This window comes from Hemitrygon akajei, chromosome 15, assembly GCF_048418815.1.
Source record: "Hemitrygon akajei chromosome 15, sHemAka1.3, whole genome shotgun sequence".
Classification (NCBI taxonomy): Eukaryota; Metazoa; Chordata; class Chondrichthyes; order Myliobatiformes; family Dasyatidae; genus Hemitrygon; species Hemitrygon akajei.
Window position 1 is genome coordinate 75,195,114 of NC_133138.1, and position 24,337 is coordinate 75,219,450.

Consider the following 24,337-nt stretch of genomic DNA (forward strand, 5'->3'; position numbering starts at 1 on the left):
GTCCCTTCACTCAGTTTGAACTTTGGGCATCTTGCTGCATCTGAATGGCAGAAGGAGAACAGAGTATGGACAGCTCACTCACTGCTCACTGACACACTGGACGTGGCCCTTGTAAGACCATAAGAGATGAGAGCAGAACTGGTTGATTGGCCCATTGAGCCTGCTCTGCCATTTCATCATGGCAGATTCATTTCCCTCGCAGCCCCAATCTCCTGTCTTCTCCCCATATCTATCAAACCCTGCCTTAAATGTACATAAAGACTTGGTCTCCACACTGCCTGTGTATTTGTCTTCACAAGTATTCTCAATATGTCTACTGCACTCTCTGTGATTATAACCTTTAATTGCCTGACACTGTATTCCATCTGCCACTTCTTTGCCCATTTGCTGACTTTGGCCTATTTTATCACGTGCCTCCAAATACCCTGAAACTACATCCTTAACAATAGACTCCAACATCTTCCCAACCACTGAGTTCAGGCTAACTGGCCTATAGTTTCCTTCAGCCTCTCTTGAAGAGTGGAGTGATATTTGCAATGTTTCCAGTCCTCTGAAACAATGCCAGAATTCATTGATTCTTGAATGATCATTACTAAAGCCTCCACAATGTCTTCAACCACCTTTTTCAGAACCCTGAGGTGTACACCATTTGGTCCAGGTGATTTATCTATCTTAAGGTCTTTCAGTTTCCCAAGCACCTTCTCCCTTGTATGGCAACTTCACTCATTTCTGCCCCCGAAACTCTCGAACTTCTGGCATGCTACTAGTGTGTTCCACAGTGAAGACTGATGCAAAATTCTTATCCAGTTCATCTGCCATTTCCTTGTCCCTGATTACTACCTCTCCAGCATCATTTTCCAGCAGACTCTCTCCTTTCTTTTACTCTTTATATATCTGAAGAAACTTTTTGCATCCTCTTTAATATTACTGACTAGCTTACCCTTGTACTCCATCTTTTCCTCCTTTAGGACTTTTTTTTAGTTGCCTTCTGTTGGTTTATTAAAAGCTTCCCAATCCTTGAATTTCCCACTAATTTTTTCTCTATTATATGCCCTCTCTAGCTTTTCTGTTGGCATTGACTTCTCTTACAGCCACAGTTTCATCATTCTACCTTTAGAATACTACTTCTTTGGAATGTATTTATCCTGCACCTCCCAGATCCTCCAGCCATTATCCCTGCTAGTGTTCCCTTCCAATCAATTTTGGCCAGCACCTCACACATCTCTATAATTCCATTGTCTCCACTGTAATACTGGTACATCTGACTTTAGCTTCTCAAATTTCAGGGTGAATTCTATATTATGATCTCTGCCTCCTAAGGGTTCCTTTACCTTTAAGCTCTCTGATCAATTCCAGCTCATTGCGCAACACCCAGTCAAGAATAGCTGATCCCTTAGTGGGCTCTACCACGAGCTGCTCCAAAAGGCTCCCTGGTAGGCATTCTACAAACTCCCCCCTCTTGGGATCCAGCACCAACCTGATTTTGGCAATCTACCTGCATACTGAAATCCTCTCCATAAAGGAGTCTTCACACAGTAGAGGTGCATCACAGTAACAAGCCCCTCTGGCCCAATGACTCCATGCTGCCCAGTCACACCCATGTGACCCATTAACCTACTAACCTGCATTGTCTTTGGCATGTAGGAGGAAACCCCCACAGCCATGGAGAGAATGTAGGCACTCCTTGTGAACGTCGGTTTACTCTGTCCCGGGTTACTGGCTCTGTAATGGTGTTATGCTAACCACTACAATACTGTGCTGCCTTGTGATCTTACAATCAAGCCTCATATCCACTCTTCCATCCAATCCCAAACTGATGGAGTATCCAGAGCTCAGGGCTTTGAATGCCTTGCCTTGCAAGGTGGTCATGCCATCTGAACTACCCCATGGTTGCCCAGGACCTTGGTGCATTCGCTGATTTTTATCAATTTTTTTTTATTGAGTTTCAAACAGATAAACATAACAATGGTAATGATACGAAGAGATGGGGATTACATTAATAACGGTTAACGGATACAGAAACAGACTCCGAGTAACGTGTAATCTAATCCTCCCAATCTCTTAGTAACTAAACATGAGAAAGATTCAAAGAAAAAAGATTTTTACAAGAGGAAAAAAATCCCCTTAAACTAACAAAAAAAAACAGAAGCTGGGCTGCCTCGTTTCATCTGTTAAAATCGTTATTTGTCATTAACTCCGCTCCTCTATACACAAACAAAAAGTTATTGAGAAGAATTCGGAAAAAGGTCAGCTTACATCATATGAAAATGTTGAATAAATGGTCTCCAAGTCCCTTCAAATTTAATCGAAGGGTCAATAGTGCCACTCCTAAATTTTTTCCAAATTTAAATATGTTATAGTTTGGGGAAAGCATTGAAATGTAGTAGGGGGATTAGAATCTTTCCATTTAAATGAAATGGATCTTCTGGCTATTAATGTAACAAATGAAACCAAATGGCAAGCTGAAGGGGATAATTGACTAGAGTCCATCACTAGTAAACCAAAAATTGCAGTAATAGGATGAGGTTGTAAATCAATACGCAAAACTGCTGAAATAATATCAAAAATATCTTTCCAATTTTTTCCCAAAAGAAGGCAAGATCAGAACATATGTGTCAAGGAAGCTACCTCAGAATTACATCTGTCACAGACAGGATTTTTATGGCAATAAAAACAAGCTAAATCACCCTTGGACATACCTATGAACCACCTTAAATTATATCAAAGTGTGTCTAGCACACATTGAAGAAGTGTTAACTAGTTGGAGAATTTTCTCCCATCTCTTTATAGGTGAAAATACCTGAAGTTCTCTTTCCCATTCATTCTTGATTTTATCAGATTTACCTAGACGTATTTTCATAATCAGATAATAAATAATTGCTACTAAACTCTTCTGATAGGGGTTTAAACTTAAATTTTTTCCTGTAATTTCAGTTTGATGTGATACTGGAAAAGTAGGTAAAATAACATTCAAAAAGTTTCTAATCTGTAAATATCTGAAAAAATGTGATCTAAGCAAATTATATTTATTAGACAACTGCTCAAAAGACATGAGACAGTTATCCATGAACAAGCCACGAAAACATGTTATTCCCTCCGTTCTCCATAAAAGAACAGCTTGATCAATTCTGGATGGTTGGAAGAAAATATTAGATATAATAGGACTTGACAGGATAAATTTATTCAATCCAAAAACTTTATGAAATTGAAACCATATTCGTATTGTATGTTTAGTTATTGGATTAGTCATTTGTTTATTCACTTTAGTAAGTGCAAGGCCCCTAAGATAGAAGCCAATGAGACCCCCTGTACAGACTCAAGCTCGAGGTTCATCCATTGTGGACATTGAATTTCATCCAGACCTTGTGTCCAAAATGTTAAATATCGAATATTAATTGCCCAATAATAGAATCTTAAATTCAGCTTTGCCAAACTGCCCTCCTTTTTTGATTTCTGTAAATATTTCTTACTTAACCTAGGATTTTTATTCTGCCATATATATGAAGAATTTTTAGAATCAATAATATCAAAAAAGGATTTAGAAATGAAAATTGGTACCACCTGAAGTAGAAACAGAAATTTAGGTAAAATAATCATTTTAATAACATTAATTCTACCAATCAATGGTAAGGACAATGGGGACCATTTAGTAAGCACTTGTTTAACCTGATCAATTAAAGGTAAAAAGTTAACTTTAAATAGATCCTTATGCTTCTTAGTAATTTTAGTACCCAAGTAAGTAAAGTAATCAGTAACCAGTCTGAATGGTAATTGTCTATAGACTGGTGCTTGCATATTTAATGGAATTATTATTATTGCAGGGATGGAATTCTCTGGTTTAGAAATATATAATAACAGATCATCTGCATATACTGATACCTTATGTATCTCGTTCCCACGAATAATGCCGAATATATTGGGTGAATCACGAAGAGCGATTGTCAAGGGCTCTAAGGCAATATCTAATAGTAAGGGACTAAAAGGACAGCCCTGTCTAGTACCTCGAAGAAGCCTGAGAAAGGGAGATCTCTGATTATCGGTAAGTACAGAAGCCAAAGATGAATGATATATCAATTTAATCCAAGATATAAACTTAGGGCTAAAATTCAATTTCTCAAGTGAGTTAAATAACCAATCCCATTTGACTCTATCAAATGCCTTCTTGGTGTCAAGCGAAATAACACATTCAGTGCATTGGCTGTTATCCATGCATTTGGAGCTTCTGTCCTTGGGTGTGATGGAACATGGTGAGGCATCTTTTGAGAAGCTTGTTGCTGGATGTGATGCATGGGTTGTTGAGGCTGTGGAACTCCACTCTGCGACGTAACCTTTGCAAATTTTCCCTTTAGACATGCATTTTCTACCACTCATTGTAATTTGTAGCCCAAATCTTTGCTTCCGTTTGGGGGTCTCCCATCAGGGTCTTTTTACCCTTGTAGTTTCTTAACTCAACCCACAATGATTTTACACCAATATAACTTTTTTTAATGATTAAATTTCATTTCTTTTAACCAACACAGCTCCCCACCCCCTCTGCCTACCTGCCTGTCCTTTCGATACAATGTGCATTCTTGCACGTTAAGCTCCTACGTATAATCTTATAGCCACGATTCAGTGATGCCTGTAACATTATGCCAAACTGTAACTGTACTACACGTTTATCAGCTGATTCCATATATACTGTTAGCATTCCAATATAACACCTTCATTTCTGTATTTATTACCGTTGTCAATTTTGTCCCTATTTTACATTGCAACTCATCCAGTTGACTGTAATTTTGTCTTATCATCAGCCTGCCCTTGCTGCAGTCTCACTACACACTGCCCCGTCCTCAGCTCTATCACTCTCGTCCCATCCCTCACCCGCACAGCTCTAGCAAACCTTGCCCCCTCGGGTTCAGGTGCAACCCATCCCTTTTACACGGGCCGTACCTTCCCCAGAAGGGATCCCAGTGATCGAGAAATCTGTGTTGTGCATCATGGGTGTAAAACGGACAGGCCACGAAAGACATAAATTTTAGCAAAAAAAAATCAGACCAAACAGAGCTTATCCTTTAGTGATAAGGCAGCCTTGCATGCATATCACCTTCCTCTCTCAGCAATATTGTTACTTTGACCCATTTCCTATTTTGCACACGTCTTTCTTAGTCAGTGGATAGCAGCTTTAGTTCTTCATCTGGGTAAATTGGTTTATTATTCTTATGTGCACAAAGTTACAGTGAAAAACTTGTTTTGCATGCAATTTCTACAGATAAGTTCATTACAACAGCGCATTGAGGTAGTGCAATGGCTGAATGAAGGTTACGGATAATGTCTGGGATGAGTGCGGTCTATAGTTATGCTAGCTGGTTTACTAAGGCAGAGCAGAAAGAGTCTGCGTAGACAGAGTCCGTGGAGGGGAGTATGGTTCCTGCGGTATGCTGAGCTCTTTGTACTGTAGCTTCCTGCGGTCACGGGCAAAGCAGATGCCACGCCAGGCTGTAGTACATCCAGATAGGATGCTTTCTTTTGGGCATCAATTAGAAATAGGCATGGATAGACAGGGCCATGCCAAACTTCCTTTGGCTCCTGAGGAAGATGAGGCACTTGTGAGCTTTTCTTTTCCGTTGTGTCAATGTGGTTGGACAACAATCAGAATCAGGTTTAATATCACTGGCATTTATCATGCAACGTGTTGTGTTGCAGCAGCAGGACATTGCAATACGTATGAAATACTGTAAATTACAATAAATATATAATAAACATAAATTAAAACAAGTAGTGCAAAAATAGGTGAAAACAATGTACATGGGCTCACTGTCCATTCAGAAATCTGATGGTGGAAGGGAAGAAGCTGTTCCTGAAATGTTGAGTGTCTCTCTTCAGGCTCCTGTACCACCACCTTGATGGTAGCAATGAGAAAAGGGCATGTCCTGGGTGATGGGGGTCCTTAATGAAGGCTACTACTTTTTTTTCAGGCATTACCTTTAGAAAGTGTCCTGGATGCTTGGGAGGCTAGTGCCCATGAAGGAACTGGCTGAGTTTACAACTTTCTGCAGCTTTTTCTGACCCTGTGCAGTGGCCAGACGGTGATGCAAACAGTTAGAATGCTCACCACAGTACATCTGTAGAAATCTACAAGTGACGTTGGTGATGTACCAATTCTCCTCAAACTCCTAATGAAACATAGCTGCTGTAATGCCTTCTTTGTAATTGCATCAATATGTTGAGGCCAGGATAGATCCTCAGAGATGTTGACTCCCAGGAACTTGAAACTGCTCACCCTTTCCAGGACCAGGACAGGCTATTGGTGATGTTCACTCCTGGAATTTGAGGTACTCAAACTTCAGCATTGTTGATGTCAACAGGAGCATGTCCACTTTCCACCTTCCTGAAGTCTCTGACCAGTTCCTTTGTTTTGCTGACAAGGCACCACGTCACCAAGACTTCTGTCTCCTTCCGGTATTCCGACTCATTGTTATTTGAGGCACAGCCCACAACAGTGGTATAATCTATAAATTTGGAAATGATGTTACTTAGTTGTGAGTATATAAGGAGTAGAGTGTGGGCCTGAAGATTCAGCCTCATGGAGTGTTACGGTGTATTCTGGAATTAGGGTATATCGCAAATATTTACTTCAACAGCAACCAATCTTCAGACATGAACGTGATTCGTAGATTGAATTATAAATGAAGACCTGAACAATAGTTTTTCTAGAGCTGTGCACTGGAGTTCATTTCAAACCAGTCAATGCTGATTCACATTCATTTTGGGTGTCTGGAGTGTGGGTGCGAAGAAGGAAGTGTTTCAAAACTACATGTAATTCAAAGGAAGCATTATAGATACATCGTAGCTACAGAATTGTCCACTGTTACCTTTGTCTTTAGCACATAAAAATGTCATGTGATATTGGGTCAGGAGGCCTCTTCCTCCAAGAGTGTCTCAATGTAATGCCTGCTGCCCGATTTTGTTGAAGAAAACACTTCTCGCTCTATTGGCTTCAGTGTGTCTCCGGTAACTTTGTTCACGTTACAATAGGAGCACCAGTGCTGAGGATAATTGTGTTGGTGGTGTTGCTACCTAACCTTCTGGTCTATGCTAATTTGCTGATCAGGAAATCGAGGGAGTCTGAGTTCCAGGTTTTGGTGTTTTTTTTGTGATACGGTTCGGCACAGCCAAGAAGCGCCAAAAGGCCTGTTTCTGTACTGTAATGTTCTATGATTCTATATTTGCTTGGAATTATGGTATTGAAGGCAGAGCTGTAGTCAATAAAGAGTAGTCTAATGTAGATGTCTTTACAGTCTAGAGGATCCAGAGATAAGTATATGGCAGAGAGATGGCATCTGCCATTGACTTGTATCAGCAGTAGTCAAATTGCAATGGGTTGAGGTTTTCTGGGAGACTGGAGTTAATGTGAGTCATGACCAGCCTATCGAAGCACTTCATGATTGCAGGGGATAGCAGAGCCACTGGGGAGTAATTATTAATGTGCCTTGCCTTGATTTTCTTTCACACTGGGATGACAGTGGTCTTTTTAAAGTAAGTGGGAAACACAGACTGAGGCAGAGAGAGGTTAAAACAAGTCTGCAAATTCCCTGTCAGGTGATCTTTGCAAGATCTAAAGGTACTGCTAGGGGCACCATCTGGGCCCGGAAGACTGAACTTGCATCCACACAGTGACCATGGGTTCAGGTGCATTTGTCATCACCAATTAAAAGGACTGAGAGCAAACACTCATTCCTCAATCATACCTTATATTACTTGCGCACAAGGAAGACAGCATGGACTCTGTCACCCACACTGTTCTGAGGTCAGAACAGAAAATTGCTACTTTTCTACAGAATTGACCAGCAGTTGCAGATATTTACCATTTGATAAACTGTACGTTTCAATTCCTTCCAATCGCCATTCACAAAAGAGATGTTAAATGTCAATAGAAACTACAAGCTGACTTCTAATGGTACTTTGAAGAAATGCAATTGTCCCTTAGCTGATGTTTGCGTTTCACATTGTTCCATTATATTCTCATCTCAGCTCTGGGAATGGCTTTGGAAAGGGAACCTGTGTTCTTCAAAGACCTTTCTTACCTGGGCTGTCTGCACTCTATCTGCAATCTGTCCTTGTCTGGACATTGTTAACCCTTGCCTTTCTACAACTTCCACACTCTCTTCTTTTATGTCCTGTAGAGGACAACACAAACCTTAATGAATTTCAGTAGCACAGAGGCTCTGAAACCGTGTGACTGTTTCATCAGGAATAGTTGTCTGTTTCATCATGATGGAGGCAGCACCTCTGTAGGCCATCACTCCACGGTGTGATCTCCGGCAAGGGATTAAAATGAGTATTACAAATAGCAGGGAATATTGCAGTTGCTCATAAAGAGTGAAACCAGCTAACGGACCCCCGTGGTGATGACGGTGTCCCATCATTCTGTCCAGTCTTCCTATCCTTAGAGCTTCTAGCTAGGTATGCACAGCTAAATCAGTCAGGTGTATCAATAACTCCTGGCCAATAATGTCACAAGTACCACCTTTTTCAGATACCAAAATGTCTAGTGGCTGTTGGTTTTGAAGGGCTAAAGTGCAGGTTGCTACCATTTCGGCAGTGATCTCATTGATGGCCTGGCCTGTACGATGAAGTCAATTTCTCCGGTGCTGGAGCCATATTGATGAGTTCACAGGCCAGGCTGGCAGGTCCCTAGAACAGAAACACTACAATCCAGAAATGCTCAGTCTCTATAGTCCTTCGATTGTAGACCCACAGAGTACAAATAGACAGGATGAATATGGTGTTGTGTCGGCCAGATAACAGCAACCCCTCCATGGATCTGGTTCCGATTAAAGCTTCCATTTTGGAAGGGGTATCTCTGGTAGACAGTGATAGGCCTGATGTGCTAGCAGTATTGTTTTAAATTGGAGAACTGCTACAAGAAGGTAGCATTCGTCATCAAAGACACGCCCAACCCACCAGCTGAGGGCTTTGTGGCAAAGTTTGCAGACAGTACAAAGATAGGTGGAGGGGCAGGTAGTTCTGAGGAAGTAGAGAAGCAACTGAAGGACTTGGGAGGGAGTTTGGGGTGTCACCAGTAGTAGACAATAGACAATAGGTGCAGAAGTAGACCATTCGGCCCTTCGAGCCTGCACCGCCATTTTGAGATCATGGCTGATCAATTACTATCAATACCCGGTTCCTGCCTTGTCCCCATATCCCTTGATTCCCCTAGCCATAAGATACCTATCTAGCTCCTTCTTGAAAGCAGCCAGAGAATTGGCCTCCACTACCTTCCGAGGCAGTGCATTCCAGACCCCCACAACTCTCTGGGAGAAGAAGTTTTTCCTTAACTCTGTCCTAAATGACCTACCCCTTATTCTCAAACCATGCCCTCTGGTACTGGACTCTCCCAGCATCTGGAACATATTTCCTGCCTCTATCTTGTCCAATCCCAATCTATACAATCCTAGTATAGGCATTGCATGTACTCTCACCTAACTCTAGTGCTATCGGATGGTGGTTACAATATCAAGTTTCACCTTTGTTATCATGAAGCAGCTTCAGAGCGGTTGGGGGGGAGAGGGAGTGTTTATGCGGTCCCTTATAGAAATGTTGAAACCATCCTTCAAAACAATTACATTGGCAACAGTCATATCTGTGGTCAGTGTGGCTGAATGCTCCCTTCACACCTCTAATAACTCAATACATTTCAGGCCATCTATCAAGTGGATAGATGCTCTAGACCACAGCCAACAACCTGACTGGTTAGTACACGATGCGTATTCATAACCAAAATACATAGTTAGCAGTGCTAGTGTCGTGAGATAGTTCCGCACTTAAACGGGACATAGATGGCCAGATTGCCCAAAGCTTATAATGTATAATACTCTTTAAAGTCACAGGTAATGAAAATCAAATTCAGTTAATTAACCCTCATCATTAAGGTTCCCTGGTCTGATGGCTACTGCTGGCTTAATTTGCAAGGCGTGTACCCACATTGATTGGTCCTTCAAAGCAGTATACAGTATGTAGTTAGTGGTACTTGAAATGGGTCTTTCCACCGGGGCACAACACAATTCTTTCATCAGCAGAATCTCACCGGTACCCAATCTCCTCACAGGTAGGCCTCACTCTCCGCAGCCAGCACGACCTTCTGGGCTTTAAGTATCTATTCATGGAAACCTTTAAGGGCTTGTGTTTGTGGTAAACAGTACAGCAACATGCTTTCACTCATAATATGGATGTCAATCAAAAAAAGGACTGACTGGCAAGTGCAAGGGTCGTCCTAACACTATCTCAAACTGAGATAGGTCTTTTACACAGGTTGGGGTGCAAGGGTCATCCTAACACTATCTCAAACAGGGTTAGGTCTTTTACACAGGTTGGGGTGCAAGGGTCGTCTTAACACTATCTCAAACAGGGTTAGGTCTTTTACACAGGTTGGGGTGCAAGGGTCGTCCTAACACTATCTCAAACAGGGTTAGGTCTTTTACACAGGTTGGGGTGCAAGGGTCATCCTAACACTATCTCAAACAGGGTTAGGTCTTTTACACAGGTTGGGGTGCAAGGGTCATCCTAACACTATCTCAAACAGGGTTAGGTCTTTTACACAGGTTGGGGTGCAAGGGTCGTCTTAACACTATCTCAAACAGGGTTAGGTCTTTTACACAGGTCGGGGTGCAGCAGTGTCATGTGTTGCCATGAGATACAGTGGAAACGCCTCTGGCCGCTTTCGTTCTGCCTCATCACGAGCTTTAGCTAACCTGCTTTTCAGGGCCCCATTCTGAATTTCAGCTGCCCCATTAGATGGTGGGTGGTCAGAGCAGGTGAAATGATGCTTATACAACAAGGCTTTTGTCAACTCATATAACTTTACCTGTAATGTGGGGACTATTATCCCTTGAGATTTTCCCAGGGATCCCAAACCTAGGGACAAATTCTGGTAATCAACGATTTAGGAAATTGCAGCATCATTTCTATGAGTTTGATAAATTTCTACCCATTGAGATAACAAACACAAAAACAAGTACACAGTTATAGCCCATATATTTACGTAACTGCATAAAGTCCATTTAGAGATGCACAGATGACCTGCAGGGGGAGGGCCCAACGGCAGCAGATACTGTGGTGTTTTTCAGGTTTATGTCTCTGGCAGATTACACAGCTGCAGCTCCTTTCCTTGCTATGACCAAGAATCTCCCATTTTCCATTAAAACCATCACCCTTTATAGTCCTGCACATAGTGTGCTTCGGTCCGTAAAGTCCTTCTATCCATTGGCACATCACAATGTAATTGCAGTAGCTCATCCAAGCAATTTGGAAGGTATTGGCAACCTGATCACATTGGAAATCCAAGCAACACACACAAAATGCTGGAGGGACTCTGCAGGCCAGGCAGCATTGATGGAAAACAGTAAACAGTCGATGTTTCGAGCTGAGGCCCTTCATCAGGACTGATGAATCACTGGTTACTGGAATGCTACATGGCCAAAAGATCTGCTGCTGCTACCTTAGCAAAGGAGTCAGCTTGTTAAGTTCCAGTTATTCATTCCCATTAATATGAGCTGCATATTTTATCATAAGAATTGTGGTAGGCATTTGAAAAGCATGAAAAGATTCATAGTCAATTCATCATGATTTATCAGAGTTGCCGAAGAGGTGAGAAAGCCACATCGGTTCCATAATTGTATATTGTCATGTGCTACTCCAGGAGCACAGTGAGATGCAGCGTAAATCTTACGGTAGCGTCAGCTGCAAGGACACTGGCATTTGTAAGTTAAAACGTTTCAGCTGCATGAGCAGAGCAGGAGGGAAGGTAGCTGGTCTTTGAGGTGCACACACCCATTTAAATTCCACTTCCCATTCCCAATCCAAAATACCTATCCATGGCCTTCTCTACTGTCACAACAAGGCCTCACTCAAGATGGAGGAACAACACCTTACATTCCTCCTGGGTAGCCTCCAACCTGATGGCATGAACATCGATTTCTCAACCTTCTGGTAATGCCCCCCCCTTCACCATTCCCATCCCCTTTTCCCTCTCTCACCTTATCTCCTTGCCTGCCCATTGCCTCCCTCTGGTGCTCCTCCCCCTTTTTCTTTCTTCCATCCCTATCAGACTCCTCCTTCTCCAGCCCTGTATCTCTTTCACCAATCAGCTTTGAAGCTCTTCACTTCACCACTCTCCTCCCCAACCCGGTTTCACCTATCACCTTGTGCTTCTCCCTGCCCCCCACTCATCTTTCAAATCTACCCCTCATCTTTATTTCTCCAGTCCTGCCGAAAGGTCTCGACCTGAAACGTCAACTGTACTCTTTTCCATAGGTGCTGCCTGGCCTGCTGAGTTCCTCCAGTGCTCTGTGTGTGTTGAAAACCTTCTTCAAGTATCAGATCAGGAAGCCAAAGAAAAATGACACAGGGGCTTCCATCGGGTGGCAATTTACAACAAGCAGAAGTAAAACTGAACAAGTTCTTAGGTACTGTTCAGGAACAGATTATTTAAAATATGGTGCTGGTTTTGGTGGAGGCAGAAACTGACTGTTATCAAAATTAAGGGTATCTTCAAGCCCAGTGGCCTGACTGTCTGCAAATAAAAACATACCCTCGCGGACATCCCCATGTTTTACTCCTTCCATATCCGCCATCCCATCCCATCTCCATTGACATGAATCAAAGGTCTTAAAAACATGCATTTAAAATAGCATGATCTAAATAACTACTCTGTGCAAAACAAAAATAATACCAGTCACAAACACAAGAAATTCTGTAGATGCTGTAAATCCGAGCAACACACAGAAAATGCTGGGGGATCTCAGCATTCCAGGCAGCATCTATGGAAAAGAGTACAGTCGACATTTTGGGCCGAGACCCTTCATGAGGACTGGAAAAAGATGAGAAGTCAGAGACATATGGCCTGCTGAGTTCCTCCAGCATTTTGTATGTGTTGCTTTAATACCAGTCACAAGTGAGCTAAATACACGAGGGAATTGAGGGTTATAGGGCAAAGGCAGGCAGGTGGAGATGAGTCCATGGCTGGATCAACTGTGATCTTACTGAATGGTGGAGTATGCTTGATGGGCCAGATGGCCGACTTCTGCCCCTATTTCTCAAAGAACGTATTGTTAAAACTTAAATTTACAGTGAAGTTTTAAGCAGAAGTTAGTCTGGTAATCATTAACCAAAATTTGGTCACTGCTATTTTAGTTAAATGTAAAACAAAGCTATAAATTAAAATAATATTCAAATTGTATCGGACAGCTGTCTCAATACTTTTGAAACAATGTAGAATGTTACCCAAAGGAGCAGCCAGGAAGCCTCACACATACTGCCCCCACTCCCTTAACGGTTTTAATCCTTTGTGGCCTGACCTACAACGCGAGGGAAACATTTTCCCAGACTTCTTACTTGGTCAGTCAAGAAACATTTAAATCAACATACGTATTCCCTCTGCACCCCTCCGCCACCCGTCTCCCAGAGTGCTATGGGGAGCCTCCGCCCGTGGTAGGGCACCAGGTGACTCTGGCCTCACCGAGTACTCAAGAGGCGCCACTTGGTGAGGGCTTTGTTGGAACCAAGCCTGGGGAAGGCAGGGGTAAACCAGGTTGGTCATCTAGTTCATCCTCAGACTCCGGTATCTTGTTACTTTTCAAACACTGAGTGCCCCTTATCCGAAATTCCAAAATCTGAAAGCCTGCAAAATCACTAATTTTTGTTTGAGCACTGACATGATGTCACAAATGGAAAATTCCACAAGGCGCTGGGAAAGGCAAACCTCTGCACACTACAGGAAGTTGTGAGAAGTGACCTCACATATGTAATGAACAGAAGCTGATGAAAAGTAGAAAAACTGCATAAAGCGAAAAATGAAGATCCCGATGGTGTATTGAAAGAATGGATTCATCAGCATCAGACCAAACATATGTTTCTTAATAGTATGCTGATCATGAAACAAGCAAAGATCTATCACTACAAACTGAAAATTGAAGATAACTGAATATTCAGCAGGCTGGTTGCTGCAATTTATGAAAAGGTACGGCATTAAAATTTTATAGATTTAAAAAACTTAAAGATAAAGCATCTGCTGATCACAAAGCAGCAGGGAAACTCTGATGAGTTTACGAAGATCATCGCTAATAAAAATCTAGCATCAGAACAAGTCTGCAATGCTGATTGTTTTTATATCTTACATAAAACCTTCAAAAAAGTTAAAAAAAAACACAGTGTACTGTAACCAGTTAATTAAAACATGGCATTGTAGGTGGAGACTGAAGGCCTGGCATTGTCTGTTGTTCAAAGCTGGTTCAGGTATTCATTCTCCCAATGCTGTTGTGCTGCCTTTGTTAGCCCCCACACATGATAGTTTCATTATATTAATAGTATGTAATAATTTTTACTGTTAGTACATATGTGTGATGAACAAGCATAAGACAAAGACAGCTTACAAAAATACAGAGTTAGAAATGATGGTGACCCCAAGCTATCACATTTTATTTTCCAAAATCTGAAATCCGAAAAGCTTCTGGCCCCGAGCATTTTGGATAAGGGGTACTCAACCTGAATTATAAACACAGATGCTGGAGATCCAGAGCAACACACACAAAATGCTGGCGGAACTCAGCAGATCAGGCAGAATCGACGTATGTACAATTATGCTTTCCCTGTTCTTCCTGTTTCTTTTGCTCATTTAACTTTTTGTTGAGGTGGCAGGTTGGAGATACATCTCCACCAAAGGAGGTGCAGGGCGCACCTTCCTCCTGCTAGTCTGCAGGTCACCCTTGGGCAAGGTGCAGTACCTGCTTAGCCCCCGATCAGGGTCATGTGAAACCATGGGATCAGGTGGTGGAAGTTTGTCTGAGCAGCTGGTGCAGATCACAAATCCTGGTCATGCAACCACTGATGCCTGGCAGACAAACTCTGAAGAGTATTGACACTGTCTGGGGTCACCTATCTTGTAAAGACACTGCCCAGAAGAAGGCAATGGCAAACCACTTCTGTAGAAAAATTTGTCAGGAACAATCGTGGTCATGGAAAGACCATGATCGTCCACATCATACAACACCGCACATAATGAATGATTAACTTGCGTTCATTTTCTCTGCTCTTTCTACAAGATTCATCCAACTGCTTTTTTCATTGAATGAACACAAGCTGTTCTGCAGGATTCTCACCTCTTCATTTCTCTAACAACATCTGCAGACACTTGGTCAATTTCAAGTTTAATTGGCATTCAACCAAACCCATGAATACAGCTAAACAAAACAGCGTTCCTCCAGGGCCAAGGTACAAAAGACAGTACCACCAGTCACACACAGCACATATAGTACATATAATTATGGATGTTGTCCTGCAGCCACGTTTCTGCAAGGACAAACCCACAGCAGTTCTTCATCTTGCACAGGTGCAGCCACAGATGAACTCAACCAAGCGGACACTAGAGGGCAGCACTGACAGGTGGGGCTCACCCTCAGCCCAGCAGCACTTGCCAGTTCCAGTGACTCTGTCCCTGGTGGCTGCAACAGGAGAGCCCCCAAGCTCGAGGGCCTGGTCTGCGTGACAGCCAAGGCCACACAGCTACCCAGCCGCCGGTCTTCCCAATGAATCGGACTTGCAGTATTCTACGTTACCAACGTCCAACAGGGTTTTGTGATTGAAATATGATCCGTTTGTTGGACTGCACATCACCTCGAGCACGGCCCTCGCAGGGTGGCTGATGCAGGATGCAACACCGTCTGCAACGAGTCCAGCTCCCCGCTCATGACGGGGTAGACTTGCAGTACCTGATGTTCTTAATATCCAGCAGTGTAATAATGACATTAAGGATGAATAATGACACCTTTCTTTGAACCCAGAGAGGCCGTTGTGACTGGAAGTCCATTCCACCCATGTAACGTATCTCTCAACATACCAAACATACAAACAGGCATACTATCGCAGTCCCTTTAGAGGTTCGGGACAGGAGACTTTCACACTTACTATTCATGCACAAAACATGCATTTTGGAATTCCTTTCTTTTAAACCACATGCTTCCTGTGCTCCAGCAGGATCCGACCCGGACTGGTACAACCCTCCTTTCTCATTTAACGTGCTCCCGCGGGGTCCGACCCAGGCCATGGCAACTTCTTCCTGTGCTCCTCTGGGATCCGGCCCAGCCCAGGGCACCCCATTTTTAATGCTGTAACTTTCCTATGTCGGCAACTGTGGTTCTGCCGTAACTTGACTACTCCACACAGGAGAAAGTTTGTGTACCAGTAGCAGGCTCAAATATAGGATTTAGGGCTGCGGTTGAATTCTGTTCTCCCTTATAACAAAGTCAAAGGTTAGCCAACTCAGTGGAATCTCCAAGTAACTGTCGTCTTTGATTAATTGGACTCTGAAACCCTGCACTCATTCCTCGATCATACTTCATTTTCTTTGTGCACAAGGAGAACACAACAGACAATAACGGGTAATGACTCTCCAACTATCAGAGATGTTCTAGTCAGCGAACCTTGACATTCAGTTGCCATTGCAAAAGTCCCAGTATAAACTGTTGAGCCTCCGTACAGCTACATATATTAAATAAAAGCATGCACGTAGGAGATGGCTTTAACTGGGGCATTCTCATTACAGCGAGAGCAACGTGCATGAGTAGACAACAGATCAGTAGATAGCGCTAAGGGGTGGGGGGGGGGGGTCGTTGCTCGAAAAGAAATAGATTCATACATTACATAAACCTCCTGTGCATCTTCATTGACCAGAAGCTCAGCTGGACAAGTCACAGAAATGTGGTGGTTTCAAAGCAGGTCAGAGTCTGGGTTGTTGGTGGCATGGTCACCTCCTCCTACTATCGTCTACAAGACGCACATTAGAAGTGCAATGGAATATTCTCCAGCTGCAATTCCATCAAGTCTCTCTGACTGACACTTCATTCACTTCCCCCTCAACACCCTCTTCATCATATAACGTTTGCCCTGTGTGCCACCCACGAACTGCATTCACCCAGGCTAAGCCTGCAGCAGCTCCCCAATCCGCCACCAAGAACAGGTACAGGTGTGTAAGTGCCATCTAAGCATCCCCTCCAGGTCGTGCTGCACCCCGTCTTGGAAACATATTGCCATTTCATTATTGCTGGATCTAAATCCTGGAGATGGGACGGACTGAAGGAGTACTGAGAAACTAGCTCCCCACCACAATTGACAGAGATGTCCACCTACCAAAAATGTATAAAAATGAATTTGATTCTCAAAAGCTTGTTTACTGATTCTGATTGACACCTCAGTCCCTCCACTTGAAGTTAAGGCAACAAATAGGGGTTGAGTTAAGTGTTAATGTTGTAGCTCTTTAAACCTCTGGTTAAACTACACTTTAAGTAACGTGTTCAGTTCTGGTTGCCTCATTATATGAAGGACGTCGAAGCTTTAGAGAGGGTACAGAGGAGATTTACGGAGAGGCGGTGCGAAGTCAAAATGGCGCTAAACAGCAGTTCTTTTGCTTGCATCTTCGGAAACAGCTCTATTTCCATCTTTAATATCTTTATTTTTCCCTTTCTGGGTTCTTTCGAAGACCCTGACCTGCAGTTACACGCTGACTTCAGTTCTCTGCAGGAATGGGACCTTCATAACTGGCCGTTGTTCGGCATGCCAAAGGCTCGGCCTAAGAGTCCAGCTTGGATTAGGAAGCCTAGGATCTCGGGGCTCTGGAGACGGGCGGATCGAGGGTCGGTGTCACAGCAGGAGACCCATGTGTCATCGGGGGAGTTAAAAAATCATTTGCTGTGTACCCAAAGACCCGGGATCTTTGAGATCTTTGGGAACAGAGCTCGGAAAAAGCAACATAATGGACTTTTAACATTGTAAACCAGTGAGTTGTTTATATGTCTCCCCATTTGCTGGGTTAAAAATGGAGACACCTCCTTCTCACTTATTAGGGAGAGAGAGAGCCTGTGGTATGTCGAATGGCGGGTGAAACGCAAAGTCTTTTGGGTAAGTGCAAGTCTGTGTCTTTGCTGTTGCTTTGCTCACACTTGATGCTCGGTGGCGGGTGCCGATGCTTTTTTTTGCCAGTGGAGGGAGGGGGGATCGTTGCTTGCTGCCGCTTACGCGCGGGAGGGTGGGGGGATCGTTGCTTGCTGCCGCTTACGCGCGGGAGGGTGGGGGGATCGTTGCTTGCTGCCGCTTATGCGCGGGAGGGGGGAAGCTGGGGGGAATTTGGGGTCCTAACATTTAACTGTCACTCATTCTTTAGGGCATTCCTCTGTTTTCGTGGATGTTTGTGAAGAAAAAGCATTTCAGGATGTATATTCTATACGTTTCTCTGACATTAAATTGGACCTTTGAACCTTTGGAGATGTTGCCTGGACTGGAGATCATTTCGTATGTGTAAGGGTTGAGTGGAAAAGGGCATTTCTCTTTGAAGCAAAGGGGGATAAGAGGTGATTTTATAGAGGTGTATAAGATTATGAGGGGCATAAGACAGCCTTTATCCCGGGGCAACAATAGTCAGTGCCGGAGGACATTCGTTTAAGGTGAGTGGAGGAAAATTTAAGGGTGATGTCTGAGGTGGGTTTTTGTATCTACAATGACAAGTGTCTGGAATTCACTGCCAGGGTTGGTGAGAAGTGAAAAATGCATTATGGGCATTTAAGAGACTCTTAGAAAGGCAAATGGATGAAAGAAAGATAGAGAGTTGGGGACTATGTAGGAGTGAAGGATTAGATTTTGAACATAGAGTAGGCCAGTGATGTTGTGGGGGTGGAATTGGACTCTCTGACGGTGGTGTCTGAAAAGAGGATGCTGTCCAAGTTGCACACCATCTTGGACAATGTCTCCCATCCACTCCATAATGTACTGGTTAGGCACAGGAGTGCGTTCAGCCAGAGACTCATTTCACCGAGATGCAACACTGAGCATCATAGGAAGTCATTCCTGCCTGTGGCCATCAAACTTTACAACTCCTCCCTCGGAGTGTCAGACACCCTGAGCCAATAGGCTGGTCCTGGACTAATTTCCACTTGGCATTATTTACTTATTATTATTTAATTATTTATGGGTTTATATTGCTATATTTCTTCACTATTCTTGGTTGGTGTGACTGTAACGAAACCCAATTTCCCTTGGGAACAATAAAGGATGTCTGTCTGTCTGTCTGTTAAAAGGTTGGCACAACACAATGAGCCAAAGAGTCTGTACTGTGCTGTGCTGTTCTATGTTCTGTGCTTTAAGTAGAATTGATAGTATTCCAATTGTGATTGTAAAGCAGACAGATTGATTCCGAGTGTCCGTGAGAGAAGAAGACTCTCCAGTTATGCCATGATGTAGACATGCGTTTCTGAAAAGCTTCGGTTTTGGGGGAGGAAAACGCCGTTTTAGTGTGGACAGAGAGTAAAAACGAAGAGTAAAATCTTAGTTACGTATTTATCTGGTGTAGTGTGGATGTAGCCATATCCACTGTAACTCATCTGCAGCAGTACCCAATCCTATATGTTTACCTGAGATCAAATCTGTTACCGTTGATAAATATCAGAAAACAATTTGGCTCTTTCTACATGCACATTCTACAAGGTTTCAGCTTGTGCAAAGGTGCAAAGGTGTTTTTGATTGCTTGCCCTTCAGTTTCACAAATACTGTGTATTTGCTTAGAATTGATTCATGGCCACTCTCCAAACAAGGACATCAAACAGAGCTCCTGCAATTAGTTTCATTTCGCTGTGTATTTAGAATGAAGTTTGGCCAGCATTTCTTCCCTCAATGTAATTCAGACTTCTGCTGCTTGACCCAGCTCAGATAAAAGCTGATCAATTGCAACAACTGTGGAATGATTTCAGTTCATTGCCTGAGTACTGTAAAATTTCTATCCATTTGTTTAATGCCCGTACAATTAGCCTTTTCAATACTAGGTTGTGTCTACTATTTCAGACACATTTATTGGGAAACCGTCACTGATAGCAGGTAATCTGCAGGTTACTTTTTTTATGCAGTTTACACGACAGAGTCGAAGCAGTAGTGTCTGCTTGGAGCTTCTCTAATCCATCCTAGAGAGCCTGTTTTCCTATCTCCAACACTATCATAGTTGAAACTTTCCAAGGTGCAAATCCATGGTCTATCAAGACTAATGGAGGCCTACCTACCTACCATAGTTGATAATCATTGATTTGGAAACTAAAATCAATCAGAAGGGTCTGCCAAGTAAAAATGAAGGGACTCCTTGCTTTTAAAAATTACTCAATGTGCTTCCTTCTTGATTTATGTATCATTGTGACAAACCTTGGAAACGTTTTTCATAAAAGATGATATCGCTGTTGAAAATATAAACTACTTTCCCTGCCTTGGCAGCATTCTCTCCTCAAAAGCAGACATCGACTCAGAGATCGACCATTGCCTAAGTGGAGCCCATGCAAGGCTAAGGAAAAGAGACTTTGAAGTGTGACCTAAAGATCCAAACAAACCCTTTGCTCTATAGATCAATCGTCCTTCCTACATTACTGTATGGAACTGAATCACAGAGCATCTACAGTAGGCAACTTGATGCACCATCAATAACTCTCCGAGACGTGAGGCGAGATATAGGCTTTTATTGACTGGAAGAAAGAACAAGCAGCAATTGACCACCACACTACATCCTGGAGACTGAGAGGCAGGGCTCAGTCTCCAATCGCCTTTATACCGGGGTCCGTGGGAGGAGCCACAGTCAGTGGGAGGAGCCACAGGAGCAGGTATATGTAGTTCACCACACACCTAAAAACCCTGGAACATTTCCACCATGAAAAAGGATCTAGTGCTTTCCCGGCATATATGACAAATAAACTCTTCCCTGGCATTCATCCGAGTATGGTTTCGATTATAACGGATGTTTCAATGACAAACTCTGCGATCTTCCTCAGGGATGATGCCTGGGCATATCTAGTCAGCTGGTATTTACACCCCTGTAGTCCATCCCTCCTGATTGGTTAGTCCTCATTCAAACAGGTTTCCACTCTCCCACCTTGTTTATAGTCAAATTCCAGTACTTATTAGAGCAAGACCTTTTTTTGTTAAAATTCTTTTGCATAAGAACATAAAAACATAAGAAATAGGAGCAGGAGTAGGCCATCTGGCCCATCGAGCCTGGCCCGCCATTCAATAAGATCATGGCTGATCTGTCCGTAAACTCAGCTCCATCTACCTACCTTTTCCCCATAACCCTCAATTCCCCTACTATGTAAAAACCTATCTAACTGTTTCTTAAATATATTTAGTGAAGAAGCCTCAACTGCTTCCCTGGGCAGAGAATTACACAGATTCACCACTCTCTAGGAAAAACAGTTTCTCCTCATCTCCATCCTAAATATTCTCCCCTGAATCTTGAGCCAATGTTGCCTAGTTCTAGTCTCACCTACCAATGGAAATTCTCATAAGGCATGCTCCCCAATCCAGGCAACATCCTTGTAAATCTCCTCTGCACCTTTTCTATAGTTTTCACATCCTTCCTGTAGTGAAGCGACTAGAACTGAGCACAGTACTCCAAGTGGGGTCTGACCAGGGTCCAATATAGCTGCAACATTACCTCTCGACTTCTAAACTCAATCCCACGATTGATGAAGGCCAATGCCCCGTATGCTTTCTTAACCACAGAGCAGTTTTGAGTGTCCTATGGACTCAGACCCCAAGATCTCTCTGAACCTCCACACTGCCAAGAGTCTTTACTATTACAGGTGTCCCCCCTTTTACAGAGGTAGAGTGTTCCTATGAAACCTTTCTTAAGCCGAAATGCCATAAAGCAAAGAACCATTAACTTATATGGGAAAAATTTTCATAAAAGCGAAAATCCTCTTTGTAATGTGAAAACAGGTTACTAATGTAGGTCTTTTGTAAAAGCGAAGTGGCGTAAAACGAACATTTGTAAAGCAGGGGACACCTGTAATACTATATTCTGCCATCATTTTTAACCAACCAAAAGGAGCCACCTCACACTTATCTGGGTTAAACTCAATCTGCCACTTCTCAGTCCAGTTTTACATCCTATCAATGACCCACTGCAACCTCTGACAGCCCTCCACACTATCCACAACATCCCCATCCTTTGTGTCATCAGCAAATTTACTAACCCATCCCTCCACTTCCTCATCCAGGTCATTTATAAAAATCACAAAGAGTAGGGGTCCCAGAACAGATCCTTGAGGCACACCACTGGTCACTGGCCTCCATGCAGAACATGACTCGTCTACAACCACTCTTTGCCTTCTGTGGACAAGCCAGTTCTGGATCCACAAAGCAATGTCCCCTTGGATCCCATGCCTCCTTACTTTCTCAATAAGCCTTGCATGGGGTACCTTATCAAATGCCTTGCTGAAATCCATATACACTACATCTACTGCTCTTCCTTCATCAATGTGTTTAGTCACACCCTCAAAAAATTCAATCAGGCTCATAAGGCACAACCTGCCTTTGACAAAGCCATGCTGACTATTCCTAATCATATTATGCCTCTCCAAATGTTCATAAATCCTGCCTCTCAGGATCTTTTTCATCAGCTCACCAACCACTGAAGTAAGGCTCACTTGTCTGTAATTTCCTGGGCTATTTCTACTCCCTTTCTTGAATAAGGGAACAACATCTGCAACCCTCCAATCCTCTGGAACCTCTCCCGTCCCCATTGATGATGCAAAGATCATCACCAGAGGCTCAGCAATCTCCTCCCTCACCTCCCACAGTAGCCTGGGGTACATCTCGTCCGGTGACTTATCCAACTTTGTGCTTCCCAGCTCCAGCACATTCTCGGGGAATTGCCAGCCAACCTGAGTCACAGGTCATCTTTGACCCACATAAGCTGTGATTTGAGCTTCCTTACGGATTTGTGGATGGTATTAATCCAGTATTTCTTCAGAATCCTGGTGATCCTTTCAGGAACTGTGGAAATATAGGGAAGACAGGTGGCAGTGACAGGTCCCTCCTTGTTGTTAGGTTTCCTGGCTTTTCCATCAGCCCTTTGAAGGGCGCGATTGATTTGCTTTAAATTGTAGCTATTCCGTAGGAATGTTGTCTCCCTAATTCCTCAGGGAGACTCTCCGAGTTTGAAATAGCTTTTGCACGGTTAATCAAAGTAGAAAGAACCACTGTACATTGGGAGGTGTGATGGTGGCTGCTATTGTTGAGGTATAAGTCTGTGTGAGTGGGTTTCTGATAGACACCATGTCCGAGGCTACCGTCTGGTGTTCACCATATTAGAATGTCCAGGAACAGCAGGCAACCATTCTTCTCCATCTCCATTGTAAATTCAATGTTTGCGTGTATACTGTTCAGATTGTCGTGAAATTGTAGGAATACCTGCAGTCCATGAGGCCACATTAAGGAGATATCATCGACGTATCTGAAGAAGCGTTTGGGGCATAAGGGTGATGAACTCAGAGCCTTCTCCTCAAAATACTCCATGTAGAAATTAGCAATCTCAAGTGACAATGGTGATCCCACAGCCACCCTGTCCATTTGTTCACAGTAGCTCCCCTTATCGAGGAAATATGTCGATGTAAGGGTGTTCAAAAAGGTCAATGGTACTCTTATCAAACCTTGACCGCAGGAGGACCAAGCTGTTGTTAATGGGAACTCTTGTGAACAGGGACACCACATCAAAACTGACCACTACGTCTTCCTGGTTCAGATAGATGTTTTTGTTTTAACAAAGTCGGTTGAATTTGTGATGTGCCGCCAGCAAAGAGAAACAGCTTGGTCGTTAAATGCCTAGCGAGGTAGTAAGTCAGGGAGTCTGTCCCACTGACGGTAGGCCTCAGGGATCCCTCCCTGTGCGTCTTTGGGAACCTGTAAAGTCTTGGGGGTACTGGTGCCTGAGGCAGAAGTGTCCTGCAATGTGTGCTAGCAGTCCAATTACTCCTTCAGATACTTCAATGGCACCTTCGTAGCGTGACCTCATGGACTTCAGGCACTGCAACAGTTCCATGACCATCTGAGCAGTGTACATCCAAACATTCAATTTACCATGGAGATGGAGGAGAATGGTTGCCTCCTGTTCCTGGACATTCCAATATGACAAAAACCAGCTGTAGCCTCGGACAAGGTATCTGTCGGAAACCCACTCACACGGACTTCTACTTCAACAATAACAGCCACCACCATGCCTCCATTCACAAAGGCCATTGGATCGACTTTGACAAAATACTGTGCTGCGCCCAAAGGCTTTGGGATCACCTGGTGAAGGAAGCCATTGAAATATAACTAGAGGAAAAGAATTTTAACAAAGATGAAGGTCTCACTCTAAGTAAGAACTGGAATTCAATTGTAAACAAAGTGGGAGAGTAAACAAACCTGATTGGATAAGGACTAACCAATCAGGAGGGATGGACTACAGGGGTATAAATACCACTGGACTAGACATGCTCAGGCATTATCCTTGATGAAG